At 36.8% G+C, this 16,460-nt stretch overlaps 1 protein-coding gene across 1 annotated transcript in view; it reads right to left on the reverse strand.

The window, feature by feature from the left end:
* Nucleotides 1-16,460, reverse strand: part of SPOCK1 (SPARC (osteonectin), cwcv and kazal like domains proteoglycan 1) — a 284,692-nt gene that overhangs the window by 97,169 nt on the left and 171,063 nt on the right. The gene's annotated exons all lie outside the window — the stretch shown is intronic.

Raw genomic sequence — 16,460 nt, forward strand, 5'->3', positions numbered from 1 at the left:
TACAGTCTTATTGGAAAACGTGCAATTGATTCTGATTAATGACTCATTTTCCTATAATAATGAACTACTTGGCTGCTACAACATTTACTAATTATCATCAGCATACTGTTGTAAGCTGATTAAAAGTTTGCTTTATAAACCACAAGTCAATGTTACAATGCAGATTCATTTTGGTCATGTGTACTTTCACTTGAAAACATTTACAAGGGAAGGGATCACATCAGCTTTGCTGGAGACTTAAGAAAAATAACTACCATCTGTTTCTATACCATAGTAAGAAAAGATATGATACAACAATTCAACTAGAAATTTACTTCAATGCACCGCTGAATGACTTTATCACAGTTCTAGAAAAATATATACAGATATATTTTAAAGCAATTTCGCTGCAGCTTGCAATTTGCTACACAATACCGACTGATGTAATGACACATTCAGCTGCTAAAATAATAGAAATTCTGTTCTTTCATCTCAGTTAAAGTTTTCTTCTAGTATAACCTTTGTCACAGTGATGACTAGTACTATATAGAAGCTCATGTCCACAGAAGGAATCCAATCGTGATATCATAAACTATGAAAATAGAAGCCCTGTTTTAAAGACTAAATTCCCTTGGTTGTCTTGAAGAAGTTTTCTTAATCCATGGAGCAGCTTCCCACTTTTTTTTTTTTTTTTTTTTTTTTTTAAAACCAGATGCTGAATGCTGCAGATGTGAGGTTGCTCATCTCTGAGTCTACAACTCTGCAGACATGTTCTCCATGGTGCTGGGGCTGTACAAACCATTACTTTAAGTTTTCCAGCAGTAACTTTTGCTTCTTTGTAGCCCCCATGTCTCCAACTAAGATGCAACGATTATCTTATTTTCTGGAACCATTTCAATTACATGCTTTTATTTATTTATTTTTTATTTCCAGCTTGACAAGAAAATTTGCTCATTCACTTTACTAACGGCCCTGCACTTCTAGAAGCATACAAACTGGGAGTGAAAGTATGGTGAAATGCAGTAGTGGATACTGATGAGCAGAGGCTGGAGAACGGAGACATGAAAGGTGCTGAGCTCTTCCTTTGGAGGCAGCAGGACGGATCACAATTCAAAGCAGACTTTACCTTTCCACAGCCCTTGACTGCCACAATCTCAAAAGAAACTCATCTGTATGTAAAATCGTTCAAAGGAAGAAAGTTTGAGGCTATAGAAAAAACAGCTGAAGAAAGGCTAAACTTGAAATGTATGATTTAGTGCCTCTGTCAAAGCCATTAGCCACAAAGCATTCGGGATGGAGATGAGTGACTGAACTAACAAGCACCTCATCAAAATTAAATGCAGATTGAAGTTCTTGGCTAGACTGATGCCTAACAAATCACAGGATCTTGAGGCTTTGAGTGACATGCCTAAAATACATTACACAGCATTTGCGACCCAAGTTCTGTTCAGGCGTTTCACACTACCCTAAAGAGAAAAGTCTGCTCCTGGCATGGCCACTTGGCCCTTTCTGCACAGACTTACAGCCCCCTCTTCATTTCCTTACTCACTCCTGCTTTGGCCACTTCAGGGTTTGTACTGCAAAGCCAAATTCTGATGTAAGATTTTTCTAGAACTAATGATGTTTTGTTGCTCTCCCATCCCCACTTAAAATAATAAAGAAAAATTAATTTAAATTTGACCATTTCATGTCATTTCAGCAGCTCACCAAGTCTGGTGGCCCTTTCCACCACTTACTGGAGAGCAAAGAGAACAAAACACAGCCTTAGTGCTAAGCTCTGCTCCTGCTGCAGGTGCCTTGAATTCAACAGCAGTGAGAGCAGCACCTCCCCTTGTCTCTTAACTATAAAGGTTTCACCTGGACTTGATTCAAAGCATTTCATTTATATACCTGGAAGGGAACAGCATTAACACTGTTCTCTTCTCCCAAGCTGCTTCATCTTCAGGATCTTTTGATATTAAAAGGGAACTGATGCTCTCAAAGGGGTATTTAATAACAAGAACAATTCACAGCGGAGTATGTCTCAAAGCATTTTATTCTTTCCAAAGGAAAATACAAGTTAGCAATTTTAGTAGCCCTTTACATCGGGTGCGTAATGAGGCAGGGGGTTACTGCAAGAAGTCTGCACTGATTTTAACTTCTGGATTTATGATTTTGCTGGCATTGTAGTCTGGAAGCCATTTTGGTTGCAAGAAGCAATTTGGATTTCAAAAGCAAATTTATTCTTTTCAAGCTACAGTTTTGTCAGAAACAATAGCACAAAATGTCACTGTATTTGAAGCAAGTCAAACACCATTTTTGTCAGCTTGGTTGAGAGAGCAATAATTGAAAGCTGTAACTGGATGCCCAGATCTTCCCCCTCCCCTTCAATGCCAAAAACACAGGTAAGTACCCATTAGAGAGGACATCTTTTTTTTCCAGAATTAAGTGTGTATTTTTCTGGAGTGACATTTTAAGACACGATAAGGCTTCTGGAAGCTGTTCAAGCCTATAACCCCTAACAACACATCAAACATCCAAACAAACAAATTAAAACCTAGACAAGAATATTGGCTGCCATAAGCAGACAGCCTGCAAATCCCTTCTCAATGGAAGGGCACATTCACACACTCTGGGAACATGTTTTACTATGCTAATCATCTTGTTTTAGAGTAAATATGTCAGGAGCAAGACAGGCCAAAACAAATTAAGCTTTTTTTTTTTTTTTCCCTCCACGACAACTTAACCAACTTTAATCCTGCTTTAAGTCTCAGAGTCAAAAGGATCTACTACGAGTCATCGGAAAATAACCACTATGCAGAGAGAACAAGCTAAGCGCTCCCCACTGGGGTAAGTATCTGCCACATTCATAAGGACAACTGAACCAAGTATTTCCAATAGTCTAGAAGAATGTAGATGTGAATGTCTTGCTCAAGCATTAAGACTTTTAGAAAGACATTGCCTGCTTTCACTTTTCAGACTGATGCACTGAAAACTATAGGATTCAAGGATTAGTTAAGTTTTACAGAACTTAACCTCTTAACGTTTTAACATATAGGCAATTTTAGTGACTGAAAACATCCACACTTCAACACAGGGGGAATGCACACCAACACAGCTTCATTACTCATTATACAGACATAATACTTACCACATACTGAGAAAATACAGGAAAACCACATCTGTTTTGCTTGCACAGGAATACGAAGAACGCAGCAGAGTTTCCAGACATCATCATCCTCCTCCTTCTCCTGACACCATTCACAGTAGCTCTGGATAGCCACGCTGCACGTCCAAAGCCACAAAACCCATGCTCCAGCCTGGGTCTTCCAAGTAAAGAGCTTTGGCTGCAGAAAAGCTCAGCTCTAGGAGACTTGGCTCTACCCGAGATTTTATTGCTTCCAGGTGTGCCCCAGGGAGCCAGAATCTAAACCCCAATTAGAGCTGATTTGTGCAACTGGCAGCCCTTCCCCAGCTAGCTGCCCTGGGGGATGCTAATGCTGGAGCCTCTTCCCACCTGGCTGGCGACTGGGGTTTGCTCCTGGCTAGCGGCACCAGCTCTTGGCACTGAGACAGCCAGCCAGAGGGGTTTGAACTCTGCCTTAGATTCAGAAAAAGTTTATCAAATTATATGCTTCAAACAAAACATTTAGGTCAGAGTCATAATTTAAAAAAAAAAAAATATTAAAAAATTAGTTCAAATTCTGAGCATTTGACATGGGCTGTGCTGCTTATGAATCTCTACATTTTTGCCTGTAACAAATCTCTCCAGGATGGCACAGAACAGTACATATACCACAATAACCTGTGGTAAGGACAAGGACCAAAATCACAGAATCACAGACTATCCTGAGTTGTATCTCATTTTTCCTGTTGAGGGAGTCTTTAGGTGAAGCTGTGGTGAATGCAGCACCAGGCAATGTATAAAGACATGACATTAAAAATGGGGCCCTGTGAATTCGATACAGAATGTCTAAATCGAAAGTATCAGTTTTTGAGACAATAACTTATCAGAAAACATGGACATATTATGTTTTAATAAGCTGTACAATTTTCCTATATAAACTAATGACTATAATTGAAAAAAAAACAATTAAAAAAAACAATTGAAAAATTATAATTTCATCTAAGATGGTAAATTGTATCACTTTTTTTTTTTTTTTTTGCTTCAATTAAAGCGTCATATAACTGCCAGCTAAGGACAGCCAAAATATCAACAGATTATATAAGCAAGACCAAGCCTGTGCTTTTATGTAATTACATTTGATCTTCCAAGTGCAAATTCAATTCCAGCTGTCAATGAACTTTAATATTTATAAAGAAATAAAATGCACTAGAATTCAGGCTTCTCATCCAGAATGTGTAACATATTTGTAGTAGTATTTACCTTCTGGTATTTTTCATACAAAGTTTAAAATGGAAACTTATTTACAAAATTTACTTTTTCCACAGAATTTACAACATTAAGAGTATGAAGGTGGGTTGGAGCTGGGCATCCATGTACGGGCCCAGCTACAGCCAGGATTTTCCATATAAGAGAAGTCTTTAGATAACTTGGAGTTATGGCCATTGATTTGCACCTACAGCCTGCATGGAGACAGTCCTTGAGATTACAATTAACTTCATCCATCATTCTTACTTTCCAGACCTTATCTCAAATCAAAATACATTGCATACAACTGCGTATCAATCAAGCTCTACTGTAATAAAATTAAAACGTTCAGTGCACAGACACCAAGTAGTTGTGCTTTCTGAGAAGCTGGAAGAAACTCTGACAGAGCAAACTTAAATGGCTTCCTGAAGCTGGAACAATTCACTATTGAAAGAGTTTAAAATGTACTGCCTGTACCTTCCCTATGCCTTGTGCACAGTTTGTTCTTGTCTCCCTGAAGGAAGCTTATCACACCAAAGATAAACCCAGCAGTGCCTGGCTGTTTCTATCTTTCCTTTGCATAAGCTGTTTTTCTTGTTCTTGAAGAAGAGAATGACAGAACTGAAATTTGCCAGTACAAACTGCAATGTTTTCCTCTCTCTTTGTATCACTTCTGTGTTCTATTTACTGGAGCTAAGAGTTTGGCCTCATTTCTACAACCTTTTATATTTTTTACAACATATGTATATACCTTGAGCAACTAACAAATTCCCCTTGTATTCAAGAAAGGTGAATACAAAAGGCTACACGCTTTACATTGAAAAAAACAACAAACACAAACAAACCACAAACAACAATCCCCAAAAAAGTAATACTAAGCTTTTGAATTAGACACAATCTCCTTATTTAATATAAACACTGTAAAGCGAGAATAGACATATGAAGAGTCATTTTTTTACCTGGAACTTCCTCCTTCACATGTAAAGAATTATAACATGTGGGGCTGCCTTGACAGTCAAGGAAGAGTCAAGCCCCTACTTCTTGCCAAGAGTAAGAAGGCAGTACAAAAACAAGCACAGGGGAAACAATGTTCTGGGAGGAACAGGTAAGCCAAATAAAGGAAAGATTAAAGTTTTGGTACAGCCATATATTTTGCAAGAAAAAATCCCAATATGTTTTGCAGCGAAAAAGCCCTGAAGATTCTTTCATGGATCCTTCTGGGACCAGCAAGCAACCAACTTTTGGGAGAGAACAAAGGGTCTTGCAGCCCAGGGTACTCAAGGTTATTGGTTCTGCAAGATGAAGGATTTATTTATTTATTTATTTTGTGGCAGTTAAAGCATTGGAGAATTTGGAAAGGCTGACATAGATTTAAAGGACCTAGAGGGCCAGAAAAACTGCAGTCTGTTAGGCTGGCGGATTGGACACACCTATGTATGCAATTTCTGAGATCCAGAAACAATGTCAGTGAACCTGAGAGAACCCCCCTGCATGCGTCTGCTTGAGCAGGACCCTTCAAAGGTCTGTGTCTAAACAGCTTTAACGTGGCATTTCAATATGCATATTGTTTAAGGGCCACACAACTGGTTCTGCTCAGTATCAGGAGTATCAGGATCTCTCAGTACAAGCATCCTTCTGAGATGTTTGTACCTGACCTTACTCGTTCCTGGACTAAAAATTACGAGATTAAGTATTCATTAAGGTCATTAGAGAAGCATGTGGATTTCTGCCTTTGAGCACTTTAATACATAAAAATGGTGTTTAAAAGGTCCCCTTCATTCTTGGCTAACAGATTAGTATGCTTGCAGACAATCTATTTTTGAATTTAAATTTTTAATGATTTGCAACTTTTGTACCTAATACCCATGTTCTACAGCTGCACAGATAAGGAAACTGGCAAGGCACACAAAGGAAAAGGACCAAAACAAAATATCCACACAAACATACAATCACGGTGTTTTTAAAAGTCATTATGCTCCCTGGAATAAATAAAAGAGCTTCTAAACTGCCTATTCTCATGAATTTTCATAAGAGAATTATTTTCCTTTTCATTGTTATTTTTATACTAACATAAAAAGGAATCTGAGACACCAAAGTATGTAAAAATAAAATGAAGTGCCTTGAATTTCAGAGGAGGAGGAGAGATAGCAGGAAGTTCATAATTAAAGCTGAAATCTTCTCTACCACTCCTTGGTTTGTAATGATCTTCATCTGCCACTTCTGAATGCTAGCTTTTGCATGCTGGGTGAGGTGATGGAACTTAACACAGTGTTTAATGGTAAAGCATGCAGCAAGTTTAGTACTTTTTGTTGGCGTTTGCTTTCTTTCTTTCTTCCTGTGACAACCTATGTGGCTTTTCTTCACTCCTACCAGAAAAGAACACTTCTGAAGAGGATACAGTACCTTTTCTCAGCCCAGGATCTGATTATTTTGATATTAAAATATTGTATTGATCAAGTCTGCCTCCTTCTGCTGCTGGAGCTTGCCAAGATTTCTGAGGGAGCCGAATTGCTGATAGAATGTGAGATTAATCTTAGCTGTCACATTTGGTTGGGAAGGAAAGCCAATGCTCACTATGCCCTGTTTCATGCAATTAGACACCTTCAAAATTGTTTTCACCGTATCTGGAAGTGCAGTCATTTCCCACCATTTCCCCCCCACAGCTCATATTTCTAGTTAAAACGTTAAACCCTCTGTGGCTGACTAGCTGTGCAAACAGGAAGGTGCAAGTTACAAGGTGCAAGGCTAAAAAATCATGGCAGGTTTCTTGGCAACATTTAATAACATCAGAAAGTTCTAGCATGATGCCTGAATCACCCAGAAGCTGCAGACCTCCAAGCTTTAAATGGGTCTCCTTCTTGGCCAAGTGCAGGCGACTGTCAAGTTTAATATCGTCAACCCCCAGTGTCTCATTTCTCTGCAGACATTCTGCTAGCTGGCAGAATGAAACTTTGGGACAAACGAGTGAGCTGAAATAGGTGGCAGGCCCACACCATGATCTTTATCAGCTGTGTCCTTCACTGTGGTTTATAACTTGGCCTTATTTATTCCATCAATGGCACTACTCCAGTCACATGCAATGCATTACTTCTACGTTTCCAAGAGCCTTACTGCCCAAAGAGTCTGAGCTTCGTTTTCTTTTATCCATCTATCTATGAAGCAAAAAGGTTCAGAAATCTTATTGTCACTTTGCAACTACAGGGAAAAAATCAACAACATTCCTCCCCCCCCACTCCAATCCAAGCATCTTTAGACAGCTCAGCTGCGTTCTGCTTCATTATGTTGATTTTGCTTTTCCTAAGGCGAATAACATGCAATCCTCACAAAAATTGACATGTTGCTGGTAGGGATGAGAAAGTAAATGCATTTTACAAATATAGTAATAATTTTTGCCCTTAAGGCGCTAAACCAAATGCTTCTTTTTAAAAATGACTGCACCGTACTTCTGTTGTGTGAATACTTGCTACCATTGTACAAACAATCAGTTACAAGCTGTGCTAGCAAAATATTTGCCCCTTCTGACACATTTTATTATGAGAGAGGCTTATTAAATTCTCAAGAAGCCTACAGCAGATTAAACTGTTGAGGATTTTTACAATTAGCATACATTACCTAAGAATTCATATATAGTTTCTGAATAGAATTGGATTGCCAAACAACAGTCAATCAGGAAAAAAAAAAAAAAAAAAAGACACAAAAAACAATCCCAGAGCCACCTCCAGAGTGTAGTCAAAATCCACTATTCAAGGTTAGTTTGGAAAAATAATCAGAATGCAGTTTCCTATGTCAGAATAAAATGAATGTTAGTGAAATGCATGCTAACCAAACCAGATATAAATATTATAAGGAGCTGGGTAATTTTAAAATCCCATCCTTAGCATCTAAACAGACTAATGCTCCTGTTGCTTATTCAGCATTGCTGATTTACAGAGCCCAGTACTATGAATGTCTAAATATTCTGCTGAATTTCTCAACAAATTCAGTGCTGTCTGTCTGGTTATTTGATGCTAGAGATTGAGCTCATAATATCTTTACCATTCCTAGCTTCTCAAATGAGGCCATCAAGAACATTACCCATCTTACATCATACCGTGTCTTAATGAAAGGTGACTAGAGCTTCAGGAAAGTCACAAACCAATAGACAGAATTTACATAATCACAGTAATTTATGATACTAACTGAACACACATGATCCAGTCTAGAGACAACACGTGCTGAAACACACCTTTAGGTAAAATTTGAAGATGAATGCAATTGACATACTTGCAGAAACTGCAAAGTATACATTTCACGAGTTACTTCCACTGAGTTATTAAAATTTCACTTTGCTGTGACCTTGAATCATGAAGCCTAGCAACCATGCATTATAAAGCATCCATTCTTCCCAGATTCTTCAAATATGTAGTTACACAGGTTCCTCTACCCGTGGAGGCTCAGGCTGCCATTAAATTGCAATGTAGCCATATATTTACACTTGAAAGTTTCAGCATTTTATAGCTGATTTCTCAAATGCATATTTTACCATCCGAGCCTCAAACAGTGATATAATTTGATATAGCATAACTGAGAATGTGCTGCTAATTTATTAAACAGGAACAGGTTTAGTGCAGATAATATTGTTGGCTGAAGATGTGCCACCTTACTTTCAGTCACTCCTTTCTACTTAAAAGTCATTTCAGCATGTCTGTCCCTTTGTTTATCTTGCTGTGATCACATACCCATCCATGTCCTGTCCACTCTGATTTTGTCCCCATCTGTCCTTTGTGACTTAGCTTATGAGAGGCTAAGCAAGGGGCAAAATTTCATCTCTAACAATTTATTTGGCCTAATCCTAAATTGACAGCCTTCCTCACAAAAAATGGCTGCTCTTGAGTATATTTTTTGTCTGTACTGAGCTCTGTTTGTGAGATCTGAGATAGCTTTCACAACAGCTTCTCCTTCAGTTTCCGTCTCTCCACTGTCCTGCTACTAAGTTTTGCTTCTCTGTACCCTGTTCTTCTTTCTTTCTGCCATTTTCTGTGCTGCACTGGTGGAAGTTGAGGGCACTCAACTTTTTTGAGCACTTTTTTTTTTTTTTTTTTTCTCCCAGTTCAAATTCATCCTATTTTTTTTTTTTTTCCCCAATGTTATTGAATTTCTTCATAAAGCACTTTTACTCTCAAAATCTACTGTCTGTCATCTACCTTCTGCCTGACTAGTATCTCTGCCTTTCTCCTCCAGGCCTATTTTCTCAAGATCTGGTCAACTTGTTTAAGGAGAATTTTATAAAATTGTCAGAAATTGCAGTTCTTTTTCCTCCTCATTCTTTTATTTAACCATTTTTATTCCAGTCTTTCAACCTAACAGCTCTGCTCTGACCTCCTCCCAGCTAATTTCCTTTTCCCTTTCCTTTTCCTCTCCCACTTCTGAAACTTTCTTCTGCCTCACTCAACCTCAAAAACGAGGTCCCTTGGAGAAGCAGTTATTTCTTCACTTACACTTAACAGTTCTTTCCATCTCTTCTAGGAAGTATCATATTAAGTATTATATTCTCTCTAGATGGTCTCTCAGTGTCATTTTGATGCTTTACCTCAAATAGTCTAGTTTTCTTATCTTTCTACAAGTGCATCCTGGGAATCTGAGAAACTTTGTAGACATTGTCTCTGGTTTATTATTGTCGTTTCTTCTCAGGAATTTGTTGTCCACATCAGAAGCTCACTATGTCAAAGCCAAGAATTAATTTTTCTTCTCACATCAGCTTCTCTATTTTTAGTCACTGTTCTCCTATCAACACACTTATCATCTGGGATTATTCTTTAACCATTTCCCTCCTTTCCCAGATGCAAACTATAGCATATCATCCCTCTGCTTTCCATTATGTCTAAGAAGAAAATAGTTTACCAAGAATTTACCTATCTCTTAAGCTTTCTTCTTCAAATCCTTCCAGATCTCCTGAACAACAGTCGTCATATTTTGTTTGTTTATAATCTATTCTTCTATTATTTTCAGTCTGTATACTTTTCAGGATACAACACGTACTTTTACCTTTAGACCTATCAGAGCTGTGGGTAACTAATAAGAAATAGCATTGGCGTGGGAAAGAGATATTTGCAAACGTAAAGTATAGAATACAAGTTTATTTCTTCCCGGAGGTGGAAAATAAACTACATGCCCTAAGCTACCTTCTGCATGACCCTATTTCCTTCATATAAAGAAAGCCCGAGGCTGGTTAAATTTTACTCGGATGGTTGCAGCACAGCAGCTGCAAGGTTGCTCCACATGTTAGAAACATAGATTATCCCGAGTTAGAAGGAATCCACCAGTATCCCCTGACACAGCTTCACGCTGTTCTGTCAGGTCCTATCATGGACCAAAGAGATGCCATTTTGATAACTATATTTTGGTTTCACTCTCCAATGATCTTCATCTCTTACCCTGCTTTTACAATTTATCAGAGAACCCTATAAAAAGATGGACTGGAACAGTTAAACCACTCAGTATCAGGAACATCGAAACTTCAGCTTTTGACCAATGGTCTACAGAAAATTGATCTCATCATGGTCATGGATCCTAAGGCGTCAGTGACAGACCTATACTCTACTCGAATGTGAAGAGGGCAGGGTTTACATTTCAGCACTCAACATATGATGTGCTATCAAGAGTTGGGTGAAACTCATTATGAAATGAATAGCTCTCACTGTGTTTCTTCAAAAACTGGAATATGAGTTTCTGAAAGGACTATGAACATAATTTATACAGGCAGTTGGTACAAAGTGAAGTGAAAATTCCTGAATTAACAAAGGAATTAATTAAAAACCCTCTCAGAGTACTGAGCTCTTTCTTTGCTAAGCTAAAATATTGTTGCAAATGAAAAATTTATACACAGATAAAACATAGGAGCTCAAGAAATTAACTATGGATGAGGTGCTAAGTAGGAATGACCACAGTGTAATTCAATTTGGCACTCTTGGGTTTCAGGTAAACTGGATTAGCTAAAACTAGAAAAATATGTCAAAGGACTTGAAAGAGATTTAAAGCCAGATGACTGACCAGAATAATGGCACACAGCATTACAATGTACAGCAATGAAGAATGGACAGACTAATTTATACGACGAAACTACAAAATGTCCTTTCTGTTCAACACGGACCATCAATTTAAATGCCAATAAGGTACAAAGAAAGAATTTATAAAGAAGACGAAAGAACAAGCAGAGGACATACAGTTTCCTGTATTTCTCTCTGTTGAGTCATCTTCTGAGCAAGGCCAGAGACTGGATGCTAGCCTAGACGAGCAGGTTTGTTCCCTTATTCTTATTTTAAACTCTTTTTTATGAAACCTACACTCTTGACTTCTTAACTCTTTAAACAAATGAACAAAACCCTTACATTATGCTTTATTACTAAGGTTAATTAATCTTCCACAGTTGATGATCACTGATGATAACAAATAACTAATTAGAATGTTTTTGTTTTGCTTTGTTTTCTTTTATTTTCCATAAAAGAAAGTGGGCTGAATGGTAATCAAACCTAGAAGCTAGATAAATCAGCAAAGCAAAACACCCAACTGTCACTTCTCATACATATTAAATATCTTTTTTTTTTTTTTCTAGATATTATCAAAATACAATTGTAACAGAGTCACAATAACAAAACTAGCATGAGCAGACTCTGTTAGTTCTTAATATAGTAAGTAACTTTATATAGTTTGAGTTTGGATGACACAAAGACTTATGAAAAATACTAGCTGAGAAAATGGAAAAAAAAGACTGGGAATTTATTTTTAATAGTCGGCATTTGACAGAAATCAGTGAATACTCAGGCAAAGGATTTCATTTTTCAGAAATAATAATACATTTCGTCTCTACCACTGTAGAAATAAAATATGAAAGAAGCAATGCTAGATCACTTCTACATAATGAAAACAGGAGTGAAACTGTCTTCAGACACTTTTCGAGGAGCAAAGCCTACTCTGTCACTTGAGATAATCATGAAAGAAAACGATGTCTTATTTCTCTAGTTACAAAAGGTAATTGAATAATCAAATAATTTGTAGGTAACTTTATGATATAGACTCTGTTCACAACCTTAACATAAAATGAATCTGTCATGCCTTCAAGACAGGAGGTGGTGGTTAAATCAATCTGGTTTTACTGATACCTCAAAGATTGTGCACTGGAAAGTCAAGGGAGTGGATTGTATCTACCTTTCCATTAACAGTCGTACAGACTTAGTACAGTTTGGGTCTCAGATGAATGTCATTATCATCAGGCCACTGAGAGAATTTTGCATAATTAATGAAATATTCATTGGGTCAGACATGGACAGATATCAATTTGACAAGCCAGCAACTAGGGCACTCACCTAGGCTGATGAGACCAAATCCCTTCTCTAATTAATACAGAAAGAAAGAAATAAAAACTACAGACTTTGAGGGAAAGCCATAAAACAAAAGCCAATAACCACTTACCAGAAGAGCCAGGAGACTGGTCTACTTGAGTCAGACAGCTTGAATCTCTCTTCCTTACATTCTATATTAGAGGTCTCTTTACCTACCTATTCTGAACTGAGACACTTTTTTGTCAAGAACTATTTTGTACATTCCTAGGAGATATGTTGTTGAATTGACAGGAAAAACATTTTGTCAGAAAACTCTAGAACATACCTACTCAATACTTACAGCTGAAAAGTTGTTTTCATTTTAAGCCCATTTCTGTTTCTTCTTTCTCAAAATGTGCCAACATGAAAAAAAAAAATCAGCAGGGAGCTCAGCTGTGTAAACTGAGACTACAAAGACTGTACAGATAATTCTACAAAGGTAGGAGCTAATCCAAGAATGAAAGGAGCCTGTCCACCTCATGATGCATTGCATTCATTAAAAAATATAAATAAAGTTTTAAGTACTGTACCTAATTTTAATATTTGTTTTCATAAAGCTGGCAGTTTCAGACTGACTGCAGTACTAGTTACCTTTTAGTTACCTTTTTTTTTTTTTTTTTTTTTCTCATATACTAATTAAAGTAGGAAATAAATTTTGACTTTTTAAATTGCAACCAATGAACATTTTGTATTTGCTCACCATAAATCTTTTACGATTTCATTGTTAAAGTAGAGACATAAATCCAATAATTGACAGCAAAATGGAGGCTTGATAATTCTCACTTAACTAATTTGCAAACTTGTTAATCTTCCTGCCCCTGCTCTTCCACAAAGATTTAAGAGCAGAGATCTGTAGAAATGTTTCCTGGTAATTACACTTCATTAAATTAACAGAAACTATCATGATATATTTCCTATTTACTTATTTATTTTAGACAGCTCTACATTCTAGGTGGCTTAGGATGAATATACAGTCCTTGGTAATTATCAAGAAACCACTGAGTTTACACATGAGAAAGGTGAATATAGATCCTCCAAACATGAATTGATCCCATAGGCTTCCAAATCTACTGTTCTGTAAATATCGGATAAATCAGTATTTTCCCACTGAGGAAAGTGAATGTTGGCATTCAAGTTGTCTCAGGGACTGCCTGCTCACAGCCATTAGAGCATCAAATCCACCAAGCCAAATCCTGAGGGTTGCAGGATTGTGAAGCGATAACTCTTCTTGTTTTTAAGGAGCCATGAAGGGGCTAGTTATGAAATAAAATTTGGTATTTTGACTACTAGCACTGAGAATTTAGCACTGAATTTCACACCAGATTCCAGGAGAAAGAATGAGAGGAAGAGCTGAATCCATGGAGGAGAACTTTATTTTCCATATTAGCTTTTGATGTTCAAAACCCTTTTCAAATCATTAGAGGTTACACAAGAATTTTGCATTGGTGATATGAACTTGTAATTACAAGGCATATTAGCATAGTGTTTTATTCTTTGACTCCCTTAAAAAAATGGCTGAACACTATGAACTCTATGAACTCTAAAATATTACACAGAAATATCAAGATTTTCTCCTCCCCACTTTTAAAGACATTTAAGATGCTCACAGGAATGAAATTGCCATATATTATAAAACTAGTTTAAATCTAGAGGTACAAGCAATATATTTTTGAAGTGTGCTGAGGTATTACTCTTTTTGTCTAAAAAGTTAACGGCATAGTATTGCCTTTCGATAGTTAATTTGCAAGTGGAACAGTGACACCTGAATAGATATATTTAAAGAAGCAAAACATTTTGGATTGATTTCTAGGCACCATTAGTACTCCGATGTACAGAGCTTTAAACAGACTTTGTGGCTCATGTCCGTAAATAATGTCAGTTGTGGTTCATTGGTTGAATTAATCTGAGATAAAATGACTAAATTGAAAATCTGTAGGTTGAGTTCTTGATGAGTTCTGGCAGAGTTCTAAGCAGGCAATCATAAGCTTTTTAATGAAAGGAGAATGATAGAAATTGAAATATTAAAGAAGCAGGATGTAATAGACTAAAAGTTAATTTTGATAACCTAGCTTGTATGAAATAGGAAAAAGATTGATGCAAGAAGCTCCTTTTTTTATGTTTATTTATTTTTTGTTTTCATATGCTGTTTCTTTTGAAAGTAAGTCATTAGACTGAACTGCCTGGCTTTGAAAGGGATAAAACACATAAGACTACTTTTTCTCTACTACTTCTCATATTAGCTGTCATAAATGCCTTCATTGATAATCTAGTTTGGAACTGGCAAACCTGTGTGGAGAGGGTCTTAGTAGTAGTTTTTAGCAACCTTTCACACAAAAATGAAAGCAAGATACTTGTGGATGAATTCCTCAGGGTGGTCTTGGGTATAGCTTCATCAATTTTCCTGTTGAGATTTTTGTGCCTGAAATTATGAATGATGTTGAACAAGACGTGGAATTCAGCAGAAGTCTGCAGAAAACCACATCCCCCACTTTCCATCCTGGCAGAGCCATGTAGACAATGTAGAAAGGCATCAACTGTGCACCGTAAGAGGTATAAAAGAAGAGTCTGGCCCAACTCATTAGAAGTTTAGCCTATTGCTATCAATTCCTTTCACTGTTATTGAAAGGCTCTAGAAATAATAACTAGAAAATCTCAGAAGTGTAATGGTAAAATATAGAACAGTTTTATGAACAATAAAGATGGGTGTTTTAAAAGATTGGTAGGTTTAGAAGTTATATATGTTGAGTCTCCATCATCTTGAAGACACATGATTGTAAAAAGCAGCAAACTGACCAGTATCGAATGAAATGCAGTATTTTTGAAGGCCTAATTTGCAAATTTCATGCAAAATATATTGTTTGTAATATTCACTGCAATTGGAATGTATAATGCCATTTATCAAAAGGGAGATTTTAAAATGCTGCACATTTAATACTTTTTCCAATATAATGGGATGTTGGAAATTGAAGAAAAGCTTTAATAAAACTCCTTTGCTGTAAACATCACTCCCAATCTTACAAAAACATGCCTTTTATTAGCACTAAAAAGACTTTTCCACTGAACACATTCATGTCCTGGGGCTTCTACAGAAAAACAAAAACAAAAACAAACAAACAAACAAACAAAAAAAAATTAGAATCTCCAGTAAATAGATTATTGTATAAATAGGGAATAATTTTGAAAGCATTGGAGGTCATTTGTAAACATTAAATAATAATTTCTGATTGACTGGATAACTCAACAGATTTAAGGAAGGGACAGTTAAAAAGGGACAGGGACAAAAGAGCTACAGACATCCATTAGGTATTACAGATTTTCTTCTAGGATTTCTATGGTTAAGATTTTTAGCATATAGAAAATAGAGAGAGCTGGAGTCAGGAAATATAAACTATTGGGGTATGGTAACCTTAACCAACTGTGCTATGGTATACCCAGAAGGACTGCAGATTGATGTAGTCTTAGAGAAAGTCAGCCAACAGCTCAAGGCAGTAACACATCCAGACCTACATGTACAAGGTTAATGGTCAACTGTGGTACCAATCACATGTGTGTGGAGATTCTATACAACTGTCCTCTTGGGTCCCACATCTGAATATACCTACCTGTTTGATTTTTCATAATAGTGATAATGATGATGTGTTACGGTTGTTTGAACAAGTACCGAAAATCCAAGAACTGCCTGGCTACTCCATATGCAAGCCTAATTTTTTACAGGGCCAGGATACACATGCAGTGAGCCCCATCAATCTTTATTCATTTGTTCATTATTCATT

This window comes from Aythya marila, assembly GCF_965140915.1.
Source record: "Aythya marila genome assembly, chromosome: 14".
Lineage (NCBI taxonomy): Eukaryota > Metazoa > Chordata > Aves > Anseriformes > Anatidae > Aythya > Aythya marila.